The sequence below is a fragment of the Scomber japonicus genome, chromosome 14, assembly GCF_027409825.1.
Source record: "Scomber japonicus isolate fScoJap1 chromosome 14, fScoJap1.pri, whole genome shotgun sequence".
Taxonomy (NCBI): domain Eukaryota; kingdom Metazoa; phylum Chordata; class Actinopteri; order Scombriformes; family Scombridae; genus Scomber; species Scomber japonicus.
In genome coordinates this window covers 28,055,553-28,078,058 of record NC_070591.1, presented here as the reverse complement: position 1 = coordinate 28,078,058, position 22,506 = coordinate 28,055,553, and the positions used below count along the sequence as shown (strand labels likewise).

Here is a 22,506-nt window from a genome sequence, read left to right as displayed (position 1 = left end):
TACACAGTGAGGAATGGAGGACACTACTTGCTTAGCCAATGTGACATGAATAATAATGTGAAGTGTGGCAATATTGAGGTCAAAAAAATGATCAAGGGTAAGGGTTAGGTAAGCTATTGTACGATAAGTTGATAACGTCATTATTGTGACAGACCAAATGTAGATGATGATTATTACAGTCATCTTGAAAATGACCTATTTGTAGCTTCATAACTGTAAGAATTTGCTGCTTTTTGTTTTATGTGATCCTAAATTGAACATCCTCCATTCTAACTTTGTATTTACATTACTGGTCAGACAAAACAAGACATTTGAACATTTGGAAATTGATATTTTTAAACCAAAATAACAAATTAATTGTAAAAAATGATCAATGATGAAAATAATCTTTTGTTGCAGCTTCCCTCTCCTGTTTTCTGCTTGTGTCTAAGTGTGTGTTATGATATTATTATGTGAAAAGTTGAGGCGAGTGGACCCGACATAAACCGGGCAGCAACATATGAATAAATGAAAAGTACAAATCTAATTTTATAATGAAGCTGCAGAAGATAAAAAAAATAGTGATGTCAAGTGTGTGTATGCATGAGAGAGATGTATGTGTGCCTGCAAACATACATCAGTGCATAGACCATGCAAGACAAGTGTGTGTGTGTGTGTGTGTGTGTGTGTGTGTGTGTGTGTGTGTGTGTGTGTGTGTGTGTGTGTGTGTGTTGTGCGGTAGTGCAGCACTATAGTGGATGGACTCTGCAGTGATATTATGATCCTGTAACCGGATATGCTGGTTTCCATGCCTGAGCTGCACATCCACCCCTCCCCCCTTCACCTCCACATCTAGGGCTATTTCAGGTTCTCTGGATGCACAAAGTATGGACACACACACACACACATGCACACACACACGCACACACACACACACGTGCTACACTGCTGCAGGTAGAGCTGTGCTATGCATACTCTGACATATCGTTACAGTATGCAGTTTGGTTCCTCCTCGCTATAATGCATCCAGCTCTGCACGAGGACGACACTGTCCAACTCACACACACACGCACGCACGCACGCACACACACAATGTCGAACTAGTAAACACATTCCAGACAAAACCCAGAGGAAGAGATAGTGCGTTGTAGTGCTCGCCTGACCAGACCCTGCTACGCTCAATAGCAGCAGTTTCCACATACACACACACACACACACGCACACGCACACAACTTAAGATACGGTTACAGCATGACGATAGCTACAACTACTACTACTGTTTCTCCTGCTGCTACTACTGCTATATCACACGCGGCCGCAGCTACATCTACTACTATAATACAGTTTTACTACAGCTTTACGATCTCTTGCACCATCACGCCTCGTATTCATGACGATCGTGATGGAGAAAACCTCTCCAAATATTTCCCCCCTGAAATCTAAAACTTGCTCTGTTGCACGGGACAGTGGACACCGTATGTGGCTTTCTTTGAATAAGGCCCTGTATGTTTTTGTGCGTGTGTGTGTGGGGGGGGGGGGGTTATTTTGTTTTGTCTCTTCTTCCTTTATTTTTGTATTTTATTCTGAAAGGGTTAGGGTTCTTGCTTGCTGCTCTTTTGAGGTAAGTGGAAACCTTGAAAAACCTATAGACCTATGGCATACAACAAGCACACTTTTAAATATTAAATTAAATCAAAGTAGATTTTTTAAAATATTATTTTATTTTATTAATATTTGTTCATTTTATTAACACTATTATTTATTATATATTATCTTTAAATTATGTAATTATTTTAATATTTTAATGTTTTCATTTTATTATTCTTTACTTTTTAATAATTTAAAACTTGTATTTATTAATATCTTTAGCAGCTTTTACTTTATTATTTTATTTTTATTATTTCTACCTTTTATTATTATTTATATATTTTTTTAATTTTTCCATGAATTCTATATGCATTTAAAATGACTATAATATACTGTAATCATTTAAATCTGTACTGGAGATATATTATTATTGATTTACTAGAGAATTGTTATTATGTATCACTGACTGACACACCTAATCACATGACTTATGTTGACAAATGATGTTGTCATCACTATGTAGCTTACATTACATGTGCATGATGCATAAACTCATATGATGACAATAAATAAAGTATTTAAAAAAAGACAAAAAGATTCCCTCCAACAGGAAAAGGTGTGTCTTTTCTCCAAAACCTGAAACACTGAAGTGACAGAATAATCAAGTTACAGCTCACACAAGTGATGTTGAATAATGGTCAATTGAATCTGTTGTCATGACTACAAGTTGTATTCTAGCCTGGCGTTAGATCAGTATTAGTGTTAGCAACACCCTGAAACCCCACACTGTTGATCCCAAACACTTTCAGTTTGAAATGTGCCGAAACACGTTGAGAGGTGCTGCTGTGGAACCACGACCACAACAACAACAACAACAACAACAACAACAGACAGATAGTGAGAGGACAGTCGAAAGCAAAATAAATAAGCAAATCACACGACTGGTAACAATGTCCGTACTCATGCTCGTGTGCTTGTGTGCGTGTGTGTGTTTTCCTTCGTAGTGATCATAAACGCTCACATGACACAGGTCAGCTGGGTATCAGACTGGGAATTCACTACGATCTTCTTACATAATGACAGACGCGGTTACAAAACACCTTCCCCCCCAGCTTCTACTGCGCAACATGCAGCGTCCCATTAATGAAGACATACTGGTGTGTGAAGCTCAGGCTAGGAGTGTGTGTTTGAGTGACGTCTGGACGATTCTGACTAAGGTGTGGATATCTCTTTCAAAATAAAAGTGAGCTGAGGGTGTGTTTTAGGGATGATTAACTGCATTAACATTCATTCATTGACTGAACAGCTTTCTGCAGCTGATTTACAGTATGTATAGTATTTGAATAGCTTGATAAGGTGTATGCAGAAAGTTTGGAGACTGATCACACACACTCTGGTTCAGATGATCAACATTACAGCAGTGTGAGGGAGCGAGGACTGAGTGCAAAGGTCACAGTCACTGACTTGACAAGCCCTTTTTTTCATGATAAAACTACAGTCAGATACCACTTGAGAGCTGAAACTATTAGTTGGTTAATAAATCGTGCAATAATTAATAAGCATTTTGATTAATAAATTATTATTTTTGGTATTTTCGCAGCAAAAGTGTCAACATTGAACAGTCAAATGTCACTAATTGATGCTTTTCTTTGCAAATTATGTTTTAAAAAAGGCAGATTTTTGGGTTTCCGGACTTTTATGCTTTATTTCAGTGTTGCTGTGTTAGACTGCATAATGTTTAGCTAGGTGTAAATAATGAACTGGCAACTTAGTGCACATGTTCAAGCAATGATCCAACCTGTGATCACAGCTGCAGCAGGAAGCACACCTGACAGGTGCTTCAATCAATGGCTCCGCTTCTACTTTGTGATGGTTTTCAGTGGCGCCGAGAGTCCTCATAAGTAGGCTAAGTGTGAATCTATGTAAAACATAATGTAAAATAAGGTGGCTGTCCATCTCAGATTTTTGGTCAGCAGTGAATCCATACACAAACACACTCTCTCTCTCTCTCTCTCTCTCTCTCTCTGTTTTCTCTCTCTCTCACACACACACACACACGCACACGTACACACACACACACACTTAAGTCTATAAATAAAAGGCAGAAGAAGAGAGCAGATTTAGGTCAGTAGACGTGTCTACATGCCGTCGAGCGCTCCGCACTCCCTCCACCGAGCCTCTTCGGTGTGTGTGTGTGTGTAGGGGGGGGGGAAGCACAGCTTGACACTTCCGAGCGACAGAGCCTTCAGAAACTGGAGAAACCTCCAGCGTCGACGCGCCTGGTCACTGGGTGTGTGTGGTGGTAGTACCCGCCTTATTACTGCAGTATATATATCTGCCTTATTACTGCAGCAGCCCGTGGTATCACAGCAGTATCTCCCTTATTACCACATTGCTCACCTTGTTACGGCAGTGTGTTTCAGTGCTGCTAGTGTCATCATTTTTTGTGCCGGCAGCACCCTTATTACTTAAGTATAATCCTGGTGAACCCAGCTTTGCTTGCTGCACTGGAAGCCTTGTGACTATTACTACGTATAGGAACTCAGCTGCTTAACGTGTAGATTATAGAGCAGCCTGCATCCCTTCCTCACAGTGCAGCTCGAGCAACACAACTCGCATATCATTGATTTCAAGCCTTTGAAATTGACAATAAAACCCCTGCAGCTGTCACCTCTCTTATTGCTTCCTATATGCTTCTATTAAACTAGCCTGTGTGAGGATATGTGTTAAATATACACTGCTCCTAAATTGGAACATTTCCTCCAAGCTCAGCATACCAGCAGTGAAGCTAGGAGGAAATTTAAGGGATTTGGAGGGAAAACTGGCTGCTAAATGAAGCTCAGGGAGCGGATTGGAGCATTTTGTTGACATAATCTCAGCTGTAAACTGTTGATATTTTAGCTGGAAATGTTCCACTAGAATTTAAAATCAATATTTTTCAATTTGGACTGTGGGGATCTCCCAGGGGGGTTCCCCCAATGAGACACAATCACAGCTTCTCCTCTCCTCGCTGTGGTTATCTGGTCATCCACAGCACTGCCAGTTGTATAACTCTGCATCACACCTGTCTACCTCCTAACACAGAGGGTTCAGCTCTTCGTCAGACACGGCTATGTGGTCTTCATGGTCGTCTTGAGTCTCCCCCTACTCACTTCTGAGAAAAGAGAGACACCTGTGATGTGACATAGGTGCAAGCTCATAGGTCACAGGGTGAGAGGAGCCCACAGGAGTAGGAGAAGAAGCTGCTGTCATTGTAAAGGCTGACTGTGCTGTGCTGTGGTGTGTTGTGGGTGTTACGAAACAAGAGGGGCCCCTCAGACTCACCACAACAGCCTCACTGAGCTGACTGAGACGGTCCCACACTGGAGACCAAATCACTTCACATACACTGCAGAAACACCACTTCACCGTCTTCACAGCAGTTTTACAGGTGGAACACAAGCGATCTTCCACACAGAAGGTCAACGAAAATGAAATCACACACACAGCACGAGTGCTTGTGAATGCATCTTACACACTGTTGACAATATGTCTTCCAGTATGTACACTTCAAAAATGACACTAGAGCTGTCTTTAGATACATTTTAAATGAATGATGTTTACATATTAGACTTTTGCACGATTATTTGCACGTATCTTGGTCGTTTTGAATCATTTTAGACGTTACTTTTAGATATTTTAGAATAGAAAAGTGGAGTTTTTTTGAATATAGCTGTGTGTGCCGACGACTGGGAGTATTTTTGAGAAGCAGTCGATGTGTTTCGGGTGAAATAAAAAAGTTTATCAGACAGACGTTTCTCAGCAGTAATGAACTAGAAAGTGGAAACTGTGATGAGTTTTTGTCAGGCAGAGATAGTGGGGGTCGGTTATTATCAGATAGTATCCGTTTAATAAGAAAACTTTCCCCAACAAGACCTCCTCTAACCCACACACAGCACTACTGAAAACAGCAGCCTTCACCGTGTCTATCACTCATTACAGGTAACACACACACACTGCCGCGCCGGACTATTTTTTTTTCAGCTTCTTTAAAAATTAAATAAATATAAACGGTGTCTTACCGTGTCCAGGTCCACCGGAGTTTGAAAGAGGAACATGGATGAGAAGGGAGGAGGAGGAGGGGATTTAAACAGTCCTGTCGGCTATGAAAAACACAAGCCGTCCTCGCTCCCGGAGACTCAGTCTCACAATGGCGCTGATAGGAGGAGAAACTGCCTGCGCTCCGCTCACTGGAGCTGCTGCCTTCACGAGCCGCAGCACGCAGTCAGACAGACGAGGCCTGCCGAGTCCGCGCTGCCAGGTCAAAGTCCCGCGGTTAACTGTGACTTCAGGCGGAAAGAGGTCACACAGAAAATAGGACGGAAATATGTCAATTTTGGTTTGTAATAACCAGGTTGAATTATAATGACTGTGTAATATATAAACGGACGAATGTATGTTACCTGGTAAATCCTAAATATAAATATCTGAGGGCTCACTAAGATGTAACATTTTGGTGACGGAGAGGAATTAAACGTAGTAGAGAATAGCCTTTAGCCAAAAATGCGCCGTTCAGTCTCATTTATTTAAAAAGGGCATAAGCAGCACTTTGTTAGTTACTTGGGAGAGCCGCACTTCCAGTTTTTGGTGACATTTACCTCTTCTCCCTTTTTGAGTTTGAATGCACTTAAAGTAAGTCTCTTTAGACAAACACGACTGCCAACTGAAGTGTAAATTATTTTATGTTCCAAGTCCAGTTAGTCAACCAACTAATCAATCAATTAGCCTTCATGTTTTAAGTTCCAGTCTGTGTTGAACTTTTTTTGTGTGAAACCATCTTGTGTAGATGCATTCCTCTGAAGTCTGTGGGACCTGAAGGCAACAGCTGCAGACTTTAGCATTGAATTTATTTATATTCCACAGGTACACTAAAGCTTTTTTTCTTACTTATAACACCTATTGCATGCATGAAGTAGTCACTATTTTCCTTTTGTTTTCATATGCTTATTAATGAAAGAGCAACGCGATTAGGAACCGTGACAGAATCCATTTTGTAATGGCCAGCAGGTTTACGAGGAGCACGTGAAGGCAGCAGGAGAAACTGAAACCGAGCAGCTGCCCGGAGAGGTGACGTCGATAGCTTTACTCCGCCCCCACACACATACACACACACACACGCACGCGCGCACACACGCACAGACACACACACAGCATGTTCTGTTAGTTTTTTTGCGATTGCTTACACACTTGTTGCGGAATTTGGCTCATTGTGTCACAACTCTACACACAAGCCAAATAAGACACAACATTTGGAGGTAGACTAAACATCTGACTTCTGTGTCAAAATTGAATCTGCAATCAAAACCCAACTATCATTTTTTACAAAATGCCATTTTTGCAACTAAATGATACAAACATGAATCACAATTACTCTTTCAAGCAGCAACAACACACTTTTGTCATTTACACACAAAACACTGCTGTCTCTAGTACTTTGTATACCTTTTTAATTTTCTCATACAGGCTTCTGTGCAGGATTGTTCCAGCACTCACATTTCAGTCAACACAAAAATAGAAAGTCTTTGCCATTCTTTAACATTGCAACAAAAAAACAAAGAATAGTAGAATTACAGTGTAGTAATCAATACAATATGTTACTGTAAACTCATGGACACAAAATAATTCAGGTTCAATTACAGTGCAATGGTAAACAAAAAAATAGTATTGCGAGTTGCTGTAAAGGATGGTGACGGATGGTTTACAGCTCCTGTCTTCTGTAATGATATGGCTTCATCCACATCAAAAGCAATGTCATTCCTGGCTAGGCAGCAAAGAAAATACCACCTTGTATGTAGTATGAAACCCTGCACTGACCCCTAACTCAGTGTTTCTACAAGCCTCTTCCATTGCTTGTAGAAGGCCCAGGTGGGCATGTGGTTGGCGGTCGTACATTTTCCAACGTCAAGCCAAAAAGAATTCCGTGAAGTATATATCTAAGTTATTCTGGTAGGTAAACCAGTCCTGGACCAGAGCGGCCTGGTGGATACTAACATGATTCCAGATAACATCAAACCTGGGTTGCTCTGGTCCATTCCGGTACAACTGCATTATTTAGGGCATCCACAAATGTGATTATGTGTGCAGTATTATGGGGACCTAGGATGGCATGGTGATGCAGAACTCCTTGCAGACTAATGGCAGCACATAACCCTGCCCAACCATTCACAACGGTTCTTTGTCCCATAACATTTCGGCCCTGCCTGGTTTTAACTAGATTGAATCCGGCTTCATCGATGAAAATGAACTCACGAGGCCGTGCAGCTGCATCTCTAATAGCAAATGCACACACTGTACTGTGAATATGGTGTAACTAAAAACAAAGGACTACAATGTCTACATCGTCTCATAAGGGGAGGGGGTTCAGGATGGACACCTGCACCTGCCTAGGTCACATACTGCTTTGTCTATATGTATGTATGGAGTGCCAATAGGACACAGTCTACTGCCATTACTGTGTTACAGTACAGTATAGAGATACTGACTTGCACACAGTCATAGCAAAGGTCTTTGACTCTAATGCTGTTCTCTCTCAAATGAAACCTCTACAGCTACTTTGACGTAGCAGACTGTCGATATACTGACACTCTGCTGTTATGGAATGTTTTGTGATCTGCAATGATGTGTTCTAATAGTTGAGGTACGTGGACGGCATTGTTTGCCAACACTATATTGACGATGGTCCATTCCTGTTCATGGGTGAACAGATGTTGCAGCTCAGGAGGTCGTCTGGCAGTTCTGTAGAAAATGCAAGAACATGATTGGTTAGGTTTTTTTTTGACATGCTGTACTATCATACTGTACATAAAACATATACTTCATACCACTATAACTACTGTTTGTTCAATGAGGAGTATAGATCTAATACTGTAGGTCTATGTTGTATTGTACTGTGATGCAGGATGATGTGCAACAACTATACAGGTACGGTCTAGTGTAGAAAGCTGAAGACATACCTGTTCTGCAGTCCAAATGTCCAGATTATGGATTCTGCCATGTAGTGACTGAGGTTAGACTGGACTCTCTGCCCAGTCTCCCTTATCATCAGGCCATGATATGACATGGTCCACCAAAGAGGCCTTAATGTCATCAGAAATATGTATTCGTCTATTAAACAATCCTCTTCTTTGTTCTGTTCCTCGTCCTCCTTCCACTTCTCCCTCTTCCTCTCACTTTCACTGTCTCCATGTTTGCAAAGTCCTCACAAAAGAGGTGAGCTTACCTGACGTCTATTTGTAGTGCTAAGGCTCTGACTGATTGGCGTTCAATTAGTGTAGTAGTTGCATTTTGAATAGAACTGTTTTCCCAACGATTACAAGAGATTTCATTCTTGAATGAAGTGTCTTATGTAAGAAACAGTGTGTAGTTTTAGCAAGAAGTGTGTTGCAGAATTGCAAACAAAGTTCAAAGCAGAATATGTGTTTGTTTAAGGCACGGTTAGAAAAGTTAAGGTTATGATGCTTCTGTCTAAGCATTCACTCTCAGTGTGTATGCAATCGGTAAAAAATGTAACATTTTAGCTCTTTTTTTTCTAACTCTATATAAGACTAGATAATTAAACATGAACAACATAAACAGGCATTTTTAAACAGTAAAGTCAAACTTATGTTCATGTTCAGAGCTGTAACTCTCACCAGTGCTTTTATAATAGTCTTATGCCTCTTATTAGTGTTTATAGTTTTGGTAATTCAGTACTGGTGTTCAGCGACATAGTGAAAACTTGAATCATTAATTCACCCTTTTACTAAGAGAAGAACAGTGAGTGGTCACAGAAGTGTCCACTGGATTGATGGTGCCGTTTGGCTGGTTGGTGAAGCAGCAGATGGCAGGGTGATGTCCGGTAAACTGAAACAAAACCCAGCAGAGTCTATCAGTGCAGACAAAAACACCAATGGAGCATCCTGGGGAGGAAAACGGGCATTTCGGACCGTTTGTGCCCCTTGATGCCCCCTGCTGCACACTCACCCAGTTGTGCACTGATACGCTCAAACAAACAATACGAGTCTTCCTATGTGTACAGACAAGCTGCCTATTCTCCAGGCGGGCTTTGATCAACTTGCCGTCACACATATTTCCATCTACTCCAGGGTTTACACAACTAAACTGTTGGACAAACAACCTTTTGGACGTTATGGTCCGCTAAAACTCTCCTTGTCACACCAGAAAGAGGCACGCTGAAATGTATCCACAAGTCTTTATGAAATATTTGGTTCTTGCGGTTAGGTGATGATTACTCACAGCGCTGGCTGGTTAGCTAGAGCATGCTAATGCTAGTCACTCACAACGTCTCTCTATTTAACTACTTCATGCTGACATTCTATATTGTATATTTACTCCTTCCTGGCATTTTAATCTCATGACTGTACACCATTTCCTTCAATTAACAGTTTTATTAAAGATGGGGGGGGAAGGTCTGCAAGTTCGTTAGCTTGGTGGCTAACGGAATAATAAGTTCCGAAAAGTTTATTCGAAAGAGATGTTAGGACCACGGCTCCTAGCTCATAAGTGTCTGCAAAATGTTCCTGTTAGGTGGAACACTTTCTACTCCGTAAGAAGAGGGTTCAAATAAAATCAGATGATGCAACACGGCTAAGAAGCTACGATAGATCAGTAATCCATTTGTGACTCCCCGACTCCCTCAGAGCTCAGCAATGTCAAGACGGGTTTGCCAGTGTTCAAGGGGCGCCAATTTGTACACCAAAATTGAACTCAAAGCCGAAACTTCCGACAGATATATTTCAGTCCTCGAAGTGAATCTGCTATGCTCTGCGATTCCTTCGGGGAAAAAATAATTTGCAGTGAAATTATGGCATTTTATAAAATGCTGTAATCAGGCCTGTTTAAATAAAAGGCTGAAAATGACTCAATAGGCAACAGAGCCAATGGAAACTGGTGCTCAAATAATAAAAAACAGGAGTATTCTGTCATTCTTGACAACACAGAGTCTCAATCCCTTGGTATCAAATATTCACGCACGCAGTTGAACCTGAATGAAGCTTCAGCGAGAGTAAGGCTGGAGTAACAGACAGGTTAGCAGGGGTTAGTTCTATACATGCGTGCATATGTAGGTTCAGTGGTGAATGGAGATCTGATTTTAGTCCTGTGTTCATCTCTCTGGACTCTGAGTTGAGTCATGAATGCCGAGCAGCGAGGAGGAATGGCTCTAAATAAAGATTTCAGGTCAAAAACAGGAAATGGCTCAGTGAGCAGTGAGGGCAGGGCCATAGCAACACCAACTGGAGAGCTGCACCCACAACATCCCTCCCTCCCTCTCTCTATCTATCTGTCTTTATTTCTCCCTCACTCTTCTTTTATTTCCTTCTGTGTGTGTGTGTGTGTGTAAAATCTGCCTGTTCCTTTTTCTTTCTTGTCTTTTGTTTTGTTTTGTTGCTGTTGCCTCATCCTTGCATCTGCCTCAATCTTTCTTTTCCAGCATTTTCCGCTCATTCTGTTCTTTCATTTCATTTAAGTTGGATTCAGAGACTTCATTTCACTGCCACAACTAAAAAAAGCAACAGTTTGTGCAATCAGACAACAAAGAAATGATTATTTCCAAGCATGCACTTTGAAATGTAACATAATCAGCAGAATCTACAGCAGCATGAAGCCTTCAATAACCAGTAAATGCTTCATACTATTGTGTTCTATCTCTTCTAGGTCTACGTTACTCTGTGCATGTATTAGCATGTGTGTCACTATCAGGGTGAACCTGACTCATGGTGCGTTTCACCAATCCCATCCCCTTCCCCACCCTCGTCCCAGTACGTGAGGCTACTTGTTGCTCCCACCCGTCTCCCTGTTGTTGCACCTTTGGGTGGCAACTCACAGCATTACGACTATTTCCACAATTAGATCGCTGACCATCCTCTTCCATTTTTACACACTGTGTCGACACACAATGCTTTTTTTTTTACATCATCACAATCTATAAATTCACACAGACAGAGGAGCAGAAAAATGCCATGATGACACACACACGCAACTGGAATGATTGATTCATTCCCCTTGCGTGTGTGTGTGTGTGTGTGTGTGTGTGTGTGTGTGTGTGTTACTCATCATTACTCATCATCATTTATCGTTAATGTGAATAATGTATTTATTAAGTTCTTTATTGTGTATTTGACTGGCAACTTTGCATTATAAGCATTAAGTATTGTGATCCATTACAACCACTTTTATCTTACTTATCTTACTATAACCACACACTACAATAAGCACTATTATAACCGTCATTGTGGCACTACTACTATTTTTACTTGAATTTTTAACACCTTTTTCTCACATCACGCCTTTTGAAGTCACTTCTACCAAACGCACATGGCACACAATATTAACTTAGTGACGCCTCACTGCCCCTATCCTCATGAGCTTATCTTTATCATCAGGATTATATGACTAAGCTGAACTACGACCAACCAAAATGTCGTATCAATGTCCAGCATCTCAAATGAGCCCTTGCAAAGATGGACGTACAAGAGCACTTTCATATGCAGAGTATGAAACAGCTGTGATCAAGAGAAACATAAAGATATTAGCTGTTATACTAACTACAGTTTTTGTAGATCAGTTTGCTTGTTACTCAGCCTGTGAAAAACAACTGTGCAGTGTGTTCCTGTGGCTCTGGAGGAACTTGGTTAAAATGTGAGAAACAAGTGACATCACTGAATTGAGTAACACACAATTTCTAGTAGAAAGTGTGTTTAGTGTCCAGTGTTTCAGGAGCTTGACCTACAGCAGGACAATATTGATCTCTGCTGTTCCTCTTTGAGTCTGTCTCTTGTAAGACTTAACTGAAGAGCAGTACTGAATCACTGGAGAACCCCTTTGAAATCTGAATCCATAATCAACAGACACCACTACATAATGAGATATGCGTATATCTGAAAAAGCAGTTGATTGTACTGTAGAGGGGGTGGACACAATATTAGGAAGGCAATGCCACCTACATATAAGTGAAACTAATAACGTTCATTTTCTTTGTAGACTGTTCGAAGTAGCTGTTGATTCAACTCAGTGGGAAGTTTTGAGGCCATTTACACATGGAGGTGTTATATTAAGCATTATATTGCACATGTCTAATATTTTGTCCCCATTTATACCCATGTTATTATTACTTTTGCACCCCATTAATGGGCATCTAATGCAAAAAACAGCACCCTGTATATGTTTGTTTGAAGGGTGAAGCTTTTAGAGGAAGTTAAAGGTAATGACTGCAATGAAAAGGTTGCATCACATGTGAAAAGGTTGGCCGATTTCACCTTTTATCTAAATGTCACATGAGCTCATGTTGAGTTTGTATTTTAAAAGACATCTGGTCGTGAAAATGAAAGCTTTTAGGGTGAAAAAACACATCAGAACATCCATGTGTGCTGGCAGGTTTTTAGGGAGTGGGGTGTGTGTGAAGAGGATCAGAGGGCGTGGCACAGCAGCCCGACATGGTAAGAGAGAGGGGGAAAAGAGAGAGGGAGAGAGAGAGAGAGAGAGAGAGGGGTAGACAAGGAGGGAGGGGAGGGAGGGGAAGGGCTCCACACCAAAAACACCCATCTGCTTTCTTTCCCATTCTCACTCCTTCTCTTTGTCTCTACCTCCTCCTTTTCTCTCTCTTTGTCTCTTTGTCAGTCTCTTTATTAGTGTCCATCACTCCCATTCTCTGTCCCATACAGCCCCCCCCCCAACACACACACAAACACACACACCCCAACCACAGACACACACACACACACACACACACACACACACACACACACACACACACACACACACACACACACACACACACACACACACACACACACACACACAGGATGGTATATCCTTGATACAGCATATTTGAACTATACCGTTGTAATTAATACAAAGCCCCCCATCCCTACACACACACACACACACACTCACACACAAAGCTGGACAGAGCGTTTCAGTGTGTGAAGTGGACTCTCTCCATTCGCCTGCCCCCCCCACCCCTCTCCCCTCTACTACACATCTCTCCGTCGTCCTTTCTTCTCATTTCATTGAGACTTCAAACACTTGTGAAGTGCCTTGACTCACACACTTCAAAAAGGGGAAGTACAAGTAAGCAAAGCAAGTCGGCCTCCTGCAGCTCTGCCATTTTAGTCAAATATGCTCCCAAAATGTGCTCACAACCTCCTCAATATTAGTGAGCATTTAAACAAACAGCTACTTGAAGGAAGTCTGTATATTATATGGATATGTTCAATGAGGCAAACAAGCATCCAAAGAGAACAAAAATGTATTGTATTTTCAGAGGAAGGTCACGGTTTTCTTTAAAACAGCTGATTGAACTCAACAGTCAATAGTACTGAAATAGTAATAATAATAATAATAATAGGACTGAAGATGGGATGTTGTGTATCTTTCGCATGGATTTCCTGTTATCTCCACTTTCTACAAGCCAAACACGATGCAACCCTTCCACACACACAAAGAATATTGTTTTCTAATAGTTTTTAGGTTTATTATCTCAAGACACTGAACTGTTACAACTGGTATACAAAGAGTGTGTATCACTAGTATACAAAGAGTGTGTATCGCTAGTATACAAAGAGTGTGTATCGCTAGTATACAAAGAGTGTGGATCACTAGTATACAAAGAGTGTGTATCACTAGTATACAAAGAGTGTGGATCACTAGTATACAAAGAGTGTGGATCACTAGTATGTAAAAAGTGTGTATGACTGGTATACAAAAACTGTGTATCTCTAGTATACAAAGAATGTGCATGACTAGGATACAAAAAGTGTGTTTCTCTAGTATACAGAAAGTGTTAATGATTAGTATACAAAGAGTTTGTATGATTAGTATCAAAAGAGTGTGCAAGACTAGTATACAAAGAGTGTGCAAGACTAGTATACAAAGAGTGTGTATGATTAGTATACAAAGAGCGTGTATGATTAGTATACAAAGAGTGTGCATGACTAGTATACAAAGAGTATGTAAGACTAGTACACAAAGAGTGTGTATCACTGGTATACAAAGATGACATGATGCATGATTTACTTTTCCTAAGCGTGTGAGCCAAAGATTACAGGCCTTCTGCACTGTGTGATCTGTCCAGACTGGTTTTAGTTTAGTCAATCTTTTTATTACCTCTGCAATAACAGTTTAACTGACAGTTTGTCATCTGAACAGAATTTTCTTATGAGCCAGGATTATAATATAATTAATCATCTTGCAATAACCGGTGTTAAAATATTATGAGCAACCACGGCTGTATGAGCACGTGGTACAAAAGGGATAGTTTATGATGAAAGGAAGGTCTTGTCAGTTTAGATTATAGAAGCACTATTGGGAAAATCAGTCAAAATCAGTTTAAATTACTTTCAATCACTGCTCCAATCAGTTTCATGTTTCACTGTTTCATGTTGCGCAGTGTTGTCTCAGTTATAACTCAGCTGTGAGTGAAGTTGAGGGCAACGAGGTTAAGAGGTTAGACTGCTTCCCATTTTTAAATGTCATGATTGAAATGTGTTTCCTTCCAGTCACTTCAACAACTCATCACTATGAGATTACAGTCAAAAGGCTGCTGAGTCATTTTGTTTGTATGATCGTAAAGGATATCAACAAATGTTTCTTTTTTTCAGGGTTTTTTTATTGTTGTTTCTCATAGTTAACCATGTGACTTCACGCCTCTACAACCTCTACCAGTTGGCATGCAACCCCATTAAATGAACACACTTCAGGTTGTTGTAAATGCAGACGTTTGCTCAGCGGATCAACAGCAGTTGGATTTTTCATGAGTTGCTATTTGCTGTCTTACTGCGTCATTAAAAGTCATGGAGATTTAGGTAATCAGGCATCTGTTGCAGAAACTCTTTTCAAGGTATTAGCAGAACTATTTCGGATGCAATCTACAGCAGTTGTATACGTCAGACTCTTCATAATGACTGGGAAGGAACGTTTTTAAAAAGGACAGAAAGAGATTCCCTGTGGGCATATTTCATGTGATGAGCCTGATGATATTCTTTACTTTTATTATTTTTAGCAAATGCATGAAAAGACTAAACCCAACAATGAACTAATCCAACTGTCCAACCCTTATATATCTCATTCCTCTATGCCATGCAGCCCCACTTTTGTCCAAAAACCATTAAAAACACATCAGTGAGCCACACTGTTGCACTGTGTGACATGTTCCTTCATTACCATGAACACACACTGTAGTTTATTTTGACTTAATCTCACAAACACCATCCTGCTACTGGAAATACTTGACGGAGCACAAAATATGTATTAATCCACAGCTAGAAACACACTATTTACTCCTGTGTGAGTAACATTTGCTTATAAAAAAACCCGACAGTGTCCAGCTGTTTTGAGCATTTATAAAGATTTATGTCTTCAGTAGGAGCCAATGGGGTGCCACAAACAGGGTGGAGAAGGTGGAAAGTATTGAGTAGACGGGCTAATGTGTTGTTGGTTTTGGTCTTTTCATAGGATTTGATGACAGTAAGAGATTTCTTTAAAGAAACTTGTCATTTATTCTTTCCTTTTAAAAAAAAATCACCTTAAGCAAAAGAAGCCTCCCTCTTCTGGGTGTAAACTGAATAATTTAGACAGATGAGCCATAAATAGACAATAGTTAAGGCACTCCAAACTAAACTTTTAATCTTGCAAGAAGAGGGCCTGTGTATTAACTGAAGAACACAGACGAGAGACAGCAAGACAGACGGAGAGAGAGAGAGAGAGGGAGAGAGAGAGACAGAGAGGGAGAGAGAGAGAGAGAGACAGAGAGGGAGAGAGAGAGAGAGAGACAGAGAGGGAGAGAGAGGGGGGAGGGAGGTGTATTTACTCATGGCTGTGTGACGCCTCCAGTGTCAGGTGACTTACAGGAAAGAAGTTGTTGTTCTCTTTCTGTCTCTCTCTCTCTGTGTGTTTCTGTCTGTCTCCCTTTCATTTGCGTCCTCTTTTTTTTCAGTTTTTCCCTCGTTTCATCATTTCTGAGACAAATTGTTTTTCTCTTCCCTCTCGCTGACTTTTCGCCGCCCGTGCTGTTTATCACACTGTCAAACAGTAGTGAAACATGTCGGGTTAAAGATGTCGAAACGTTTGATTTGAAAACAGTTTACCAAGTTTTTATAAAAAAGGTGGAGAAGATGATACTGTGCAAATCAGCTGATGAAGACGCTGTAATAACAACATACAGTACTGTACTCTGCTCTGTATGTTTTCATTGCTTTTTGGCTCGGGGCTATGTGAGAAGGTTTACTCTAACCCTTTAATGTGTGTGTATATGTGTGTGTGTGTGTGTGTGTGTATGTGTATGTGTGTGTGTGTGTGTGTGTGTGTGTGTGTACTCATCCATAGCAAACTGGTGAGTGTGACACATTCCAGTGGGACAACTCACCAATAGTCTCGCAGTAGATGGGACACAGATACCTCTGTCCACTGGGGGGAAAACTCAACAAAAACACACTGACGGGGAAGAGAATTCAAACTATTTTTCTTTTTCTTTTCTTTTTTCTAAATTGAAATTTGGGTCACAGGCTAACTCCATACTGTGTAATCTTGATAGTAGAAGTGTAGAAGTGGCTTTAAAAGCATTGTGAGTGAGTGAAAGGAAACAGCGGTGGTGATGGTGATGGTAATAGTAATACTGGAAGTGATGGCTGTTATTAGCAGTAAAGGTAATAGTCATAGCAGTAGAAAGAAAAGCACTAATAGTGAAAGAGTGCAGTGCTGTTGCTCACTCATTCTGCTATCATTGCATGCAAGTCTGTGTGCATTCTTCTTCCCTCCACCCTCCGCATACCTTCGCCGTCTTGCCTCTAACAATAAATTCTGCTGTGTTTTTTTTTTTTTCTTTTTCTTTTTTAAAAAGTGCACTTCCAAGTCAAACTGAACTGCAGTAGAAAACTCTGCGGAGGGAGATACCGTAGCTTGAAAACAGGAAGGTCATTAATCTTCGGGAGAAAGCCAGCCGACTCTCAAGTCAGGCACAAGGAAGCAGCAGCCGCAGCGGTTCAGCTTTAGAGACACTAGAGCTAGAGCTAGAGAGTACAGTTTAGCTGGTTGTTCGTCTCTCTCTCTCTCTCTCTCTCTCTCTCTCTCTCTCTCTCTCTCTCTCTCTCTCTCTCTCTCTCTCTCTCTCTCTCTCTCTCTCTCTCTCTCTCTCCCTCTCTCTCTCTGTCTCCTCTCTCTCTGTCTCCTCTCTCTCAGATTTTCCACCCGGCAGCAGCTTGATTTCACTCACCCCTTCTCTCTACCTTCAAACTATAAAGATCCACAGAGAGCTCTCTCTTTCTTCCCCTCTAGCATTGCTTTTTGCTCTCGTTTTTTTATCAGGGATGCAGTCAGAAGAATGTAGGAAAAAAGCTGGAAGAAAAAAGTCAGATTGTAACAAAAAAAAAAAAAATCATTAAAGGTCAGCCTGGAGAGGAAGGCAGAGGTTTTAGGTTGATGCCAAAACACAACCACGCTGGACCCATAAAACATCCTATCAAACATCATCTCTTATCTGCTAATGTGTTAGATGAAGATATGTTTTTTTGAGGCCAGTCATAACTTAACAGGTTGCATTCATAATCAAAACACTTTTTAAACACTTGTATTGTAGCATTAAGTATAATGAAACAGAAAATAACAGAAAGTCACAGAAAGAATCGGAAGTGACAGGAAAGGGAAGTAAAAGTGAAGCTCATTTGTATCTTCTGAGGTATGAAAGGTTTCAGGAGCAGACTTGTGGTGGTTTTCAGTTAGCAGCTGCTTTGGTTAGTAAGATGCCTGGAAGTTGATTCTTACACTGTTATTCACAAAAGCAAAGTGCACAAGGATAACTTTTGTGTTTCTGTTTGGATGGACTGTCAAGCATTTGAGATTATTGATGAAAATTCAAAGTTCTGCCAATAAGAGTTACACTTGCTGGAATACAGATGTGCTGAGTGCAAATTTAGCAAGACTGTTCAGAATGGACACAACTGTGAGAATAAAAACCCAGGTTGCATAATCTGTACTTGTTTTCCAATGTGTCATTATATCTAAATATATACTGTGTGTAATATGTTATTCCTTTTATATGGTACACTCTGATCTGATCATGTTTCATCTAGCAGCTCCACACAGATGAGCCATGTCTCTTCATTTAAATCATCATCAAGTTTCGGCTTGTTTCTTTCTGTCTCAGTATGAAAATCCCTCTTTCCTTCAAGACTATCTCTGAAGAATGAATGATTTCTCTAACGTACATGTGATCTGACTACTTGGGCTTTGTCAATAACTACTGATCAGCAGATAATGACTGTACTGTTCTTAATAGAATAGAATAGAATAGAATAGAATAGAATACTTTAGCATCCTAATTGTCTTCAAATAATAAATGTGTCCTAAAATTAATAATTGCCAGTCATAATAAATAATCATTGATAATCATTAAAGTGAGATTTTCAGCATTTCTCCTCAACCAGAACCAGAGCAGTTTCTCCACTTTTATTGTAATCAGATCACTGCAGAATAACTGTTTTACTTTGATTTTTTATGTTTTTTAAGGTATCAGTTTTTTTCAGTTTATGACTCTATCCTCTTAAATGCAAACGTTTTGTGTTGATATATTAGAAAACAGCTGCTATCTTTTGTGGTAATCTGATTACTATAATCTAGTTACGTGGAGAGTAACCTATTACTTCTTCTCCTGCTGCTGCCCTCCTACGCCAGACCAGACTGGCTGAGTCAGCTTTGCTGCTCTATCACGATTCAGCCTGACACACTTTCCCTCCCTCCGCCCTCCCCTCTGCCCCCCCTCCGCCCCCCCCTCCCTGTTTCCTTCATGAATCTCTCCATTCATTCCGAGCGGCGTTCAGAACTTCCTCACCTCTCTCCTTTTCACTGTCACTCTCTTTCTGTTTCGCCTTATTGAAACCGCTCCTTCTCTATTTCACTGCAATGAGATGTAAACATCCTCCCTTCCACCTCTGGTTCACTTTTCCTCCTCTGTTTCATTCTTTCGACCCCCCCCCCCCCCCCCACTCTCTCTCTCTCTTTCTCCCTCTCTCTCTCTCTCTCCCTCCCTCCCTGCTGGCTGCCTTCAGGGTAGCAGAAGGGAAGTGAATGGCTTCAGCCCTCCCAGCTGGTCCCATCACCCAGCAACCCAGAGCAAAACAAAAGAAGACACACACACACACACACACATACACACAAGCCTATGAACAGGCAGGCAATGCGTGCACACACACACACACACACACACACACACACACACACACAGACGGGTTCACCAGCAGACGAGTATATGCATGTTCTTAGACACATGCAGACTGATATGCAAATTAATGCATGCACCCACACCCATACCCCCACCTTTGCCCCCCCCCCCCCAAAAAAAAGCTCACATCCATAAACAGCCAGCCAGCCAGCCAGCCGTCCCCTGCAGACTCCCACCCATCATCCTTTCCTCCAGTCCCCCACCCATCATCCCCTTCTCCCCTCCCCAGCACCCTCTCCAGACACCCAGTCCTTTGTCCACACTCTGCTCTGCACACACACACGCACACACACAAAAAACATATTTGGGGGGGAAAAACAGATGAACATGTGTTGGTCCAAAGAAAAAGTCGACACAAAGCGGAGGGTAAATGCACCGTTTGTGTTTGTGGTGCACACACACACACACACACACACACAAGCACACATTCAGATACATACATAAAAACTGCAACCAAGCAGCGAAAACAAAGCTCGATTGTTATTTTAAATTCTGGAAGTAGCCCAACCACAGCTCAGGAAACCTGCACTTAAAGACAAACTCCCCTCAGAGATCCTGTCGTTATGTTATCAGTGTGTGATGGTCAGAGCCTTCCAGGACTTATATTGTAATGTCTCGTGCCTGCTGTAACTATTTACCTTCCATCTACCTGCTTCTTCTGTAGTGCTTTCCAATGTATGATGGAGGCTTTGTGACAAACTCTAGAGAAGAACTGTTAAACTGTTGCAGTCGGCCGGATGTTTTATGTGTAGGCGGAGTGAGCAAAAGTTATACTACAGTAACAGATTGAATGTTAGTGTAATGATACTACTAATATCACTGTCCAGCTAAAGTCTGACCAGGATTGGATTAGCCTACTACCGGGCCCCAGGGTAAAAGTGTGTTGTGGGCCCCTACTGAAGGTTCTAACACCTTAAAGACAGGACTATAGATGTATGGAGGTATAATAACACCTGAATAATGGACTCAAAGACAACACCTATTCAATCTAATGAGAATTGCCTGCCTGGTACATCAGTCAAAAAGGTTTCTAGCTTCAGGGTTTACTTTTTGGTTATGCGGCCCACAGAATTTACATTGTGATGACATTACTGATTTTAAAATCACTTTTCTACTTCCAAGGAAGGTTTTTACAAATATAAAACCTTCATGGATTAAAAGCTTATCATGGATAGATTCATAATTGACCTCGTTTGCAGTTGGAGTGAGTTTAAAATGATGGTCAATGGGGAAGATTGGTAGTAAGGCTGAGCGTATAGGCATTGTATCCAGGTCTTATTATACATCAATTTTATGGACAGGACTCTTCAGGAGAAGAAGACTGGAGTGGTGAGGTCATCATGACATGACATGTGACATCTTGGTTAAACACTACATCAGAATGTCAGAAACAGATAAAAGCTGTGTGTGAAAAGGTATTCCACTACATTTTTTTCTTTTTAACAGGAAGGAGTTTTAAAGACCAGGTTGGAAGGCGCCATAGCATTATGGGAAATGTAGGATTTGGTGTTTTAGTGGCTGAACTGAAGTCTTCTGCTATTTGATTTTGACACTATAAAGCTATATTGTTGAGTGTCAAACAGCAGTCAATAAAACTCAAGGGTCCACTTATTCACATTCAGACACGTTTCACTGTCTTCCACATATGATGGAGTTTGTTCAGTTGCCACATGGTAAATATAACAGGTGGTTCTATTTTACAACTTAAGCAAAAATCAATCTGCAGTGGAAGACCATGATATGTAGTTGAAAGCTCCAGTATTGTTTATTAAACTAGTTTTTTGTTGTAAGTTGTAAACTGCTTTGGCTGAAAAGCTGTAAAGTCATCGACCTGAACTGACTTGAACTAAAAACAGAAAGGACAAAAACAGCTCAGATATTAAAAAAAGAAGGAAGACACAGAGAAATGTTCTGTTTGTGTTCCTGTGCATGATCTCATTTCATCACCATCATCTTCATCTTCATCTCTCTTAGTCTAGTGTCTGCATTCCAAGCAACTGTATAGTGACTACCTCCACTTTCTATACTCTACTTGATAATATATTTTCTTGTTTCTGAAGCGTATCTTCATGATTTTCAGTGGCAGCTCCAGCAGACAGACTAAAATAGAGCAGCTATTGTGCAACAAGACAAAATTCATCTTTGTAGATTCAGAGCGGGCGCAGTCAGAGCAGGGCAATGACTGGAGGGGGAAAAAACAATCCGGACTACTAAATATTTAGTTTAACTTTCTCCTTCGGCATGGTGATCGTGAGCCAAACCAAACCTGTGAGAAAAATGCTTTGCTTCCCAAACCGCCCGAACAAACAAACAGAGGGAAAGTGAAATGGAGGGAGATGTTCTGGAAACAACACTACGTGGAAAACCTGAGGATGTGAGCAGCTTCTGCGGGATTCTGGAACATAGCAGCAAATTGGATGGAAAATTGGTGGAAAATGATCAGAAATGAATCCAGCGCAGAGTCATCTGGTCTGGTCCAGTCTAAGCACACTGCTTGAACAAAGTCTACATCCAGGATAGACAAGTCGAGCCCAGTCCAGCACATCTAAACTACTATTGGTTAGTCCGTTCCAAACCAGTATATATCCCAGTCTCAACCAAATCCCTCCAAGGCAGTCCAGTCTGGGCACGGTAACTGTCCAATACCAGTCCCAGTAAACACAAAGAAACTCAATACAACCCAGCACCAA

General features: G+C 41.0%; 1 protein-coding gene across 2 annotated transcripts in view; it reads right to left on the bottom strand.

The window, feature by feature from the left end:
* The window catches only part of sertad2b (SERTA domain containing 2b), a 38,434-nt gene that overhangs the window by 7,760 nt on the left and 8,168 nt on the right, over positions 1-22,506 (bottom strand). Inside the window, exon 1 of one of the 2 annotated variants that reach the window (XM_053333701.1) lies at positions 5,628-5,734. The exons of the other annotated variant lie outside the window; for it this stretch is intronic. The gene's annotated coding sequence lies outside the window, so the exon portion shown is untranslated. Of the gene's footprint in view, positions 1-5,627; positions 5,735-22,506 lie in introns of those variants that run through there. 2 annotated transcript variants of the gene reach the window in all.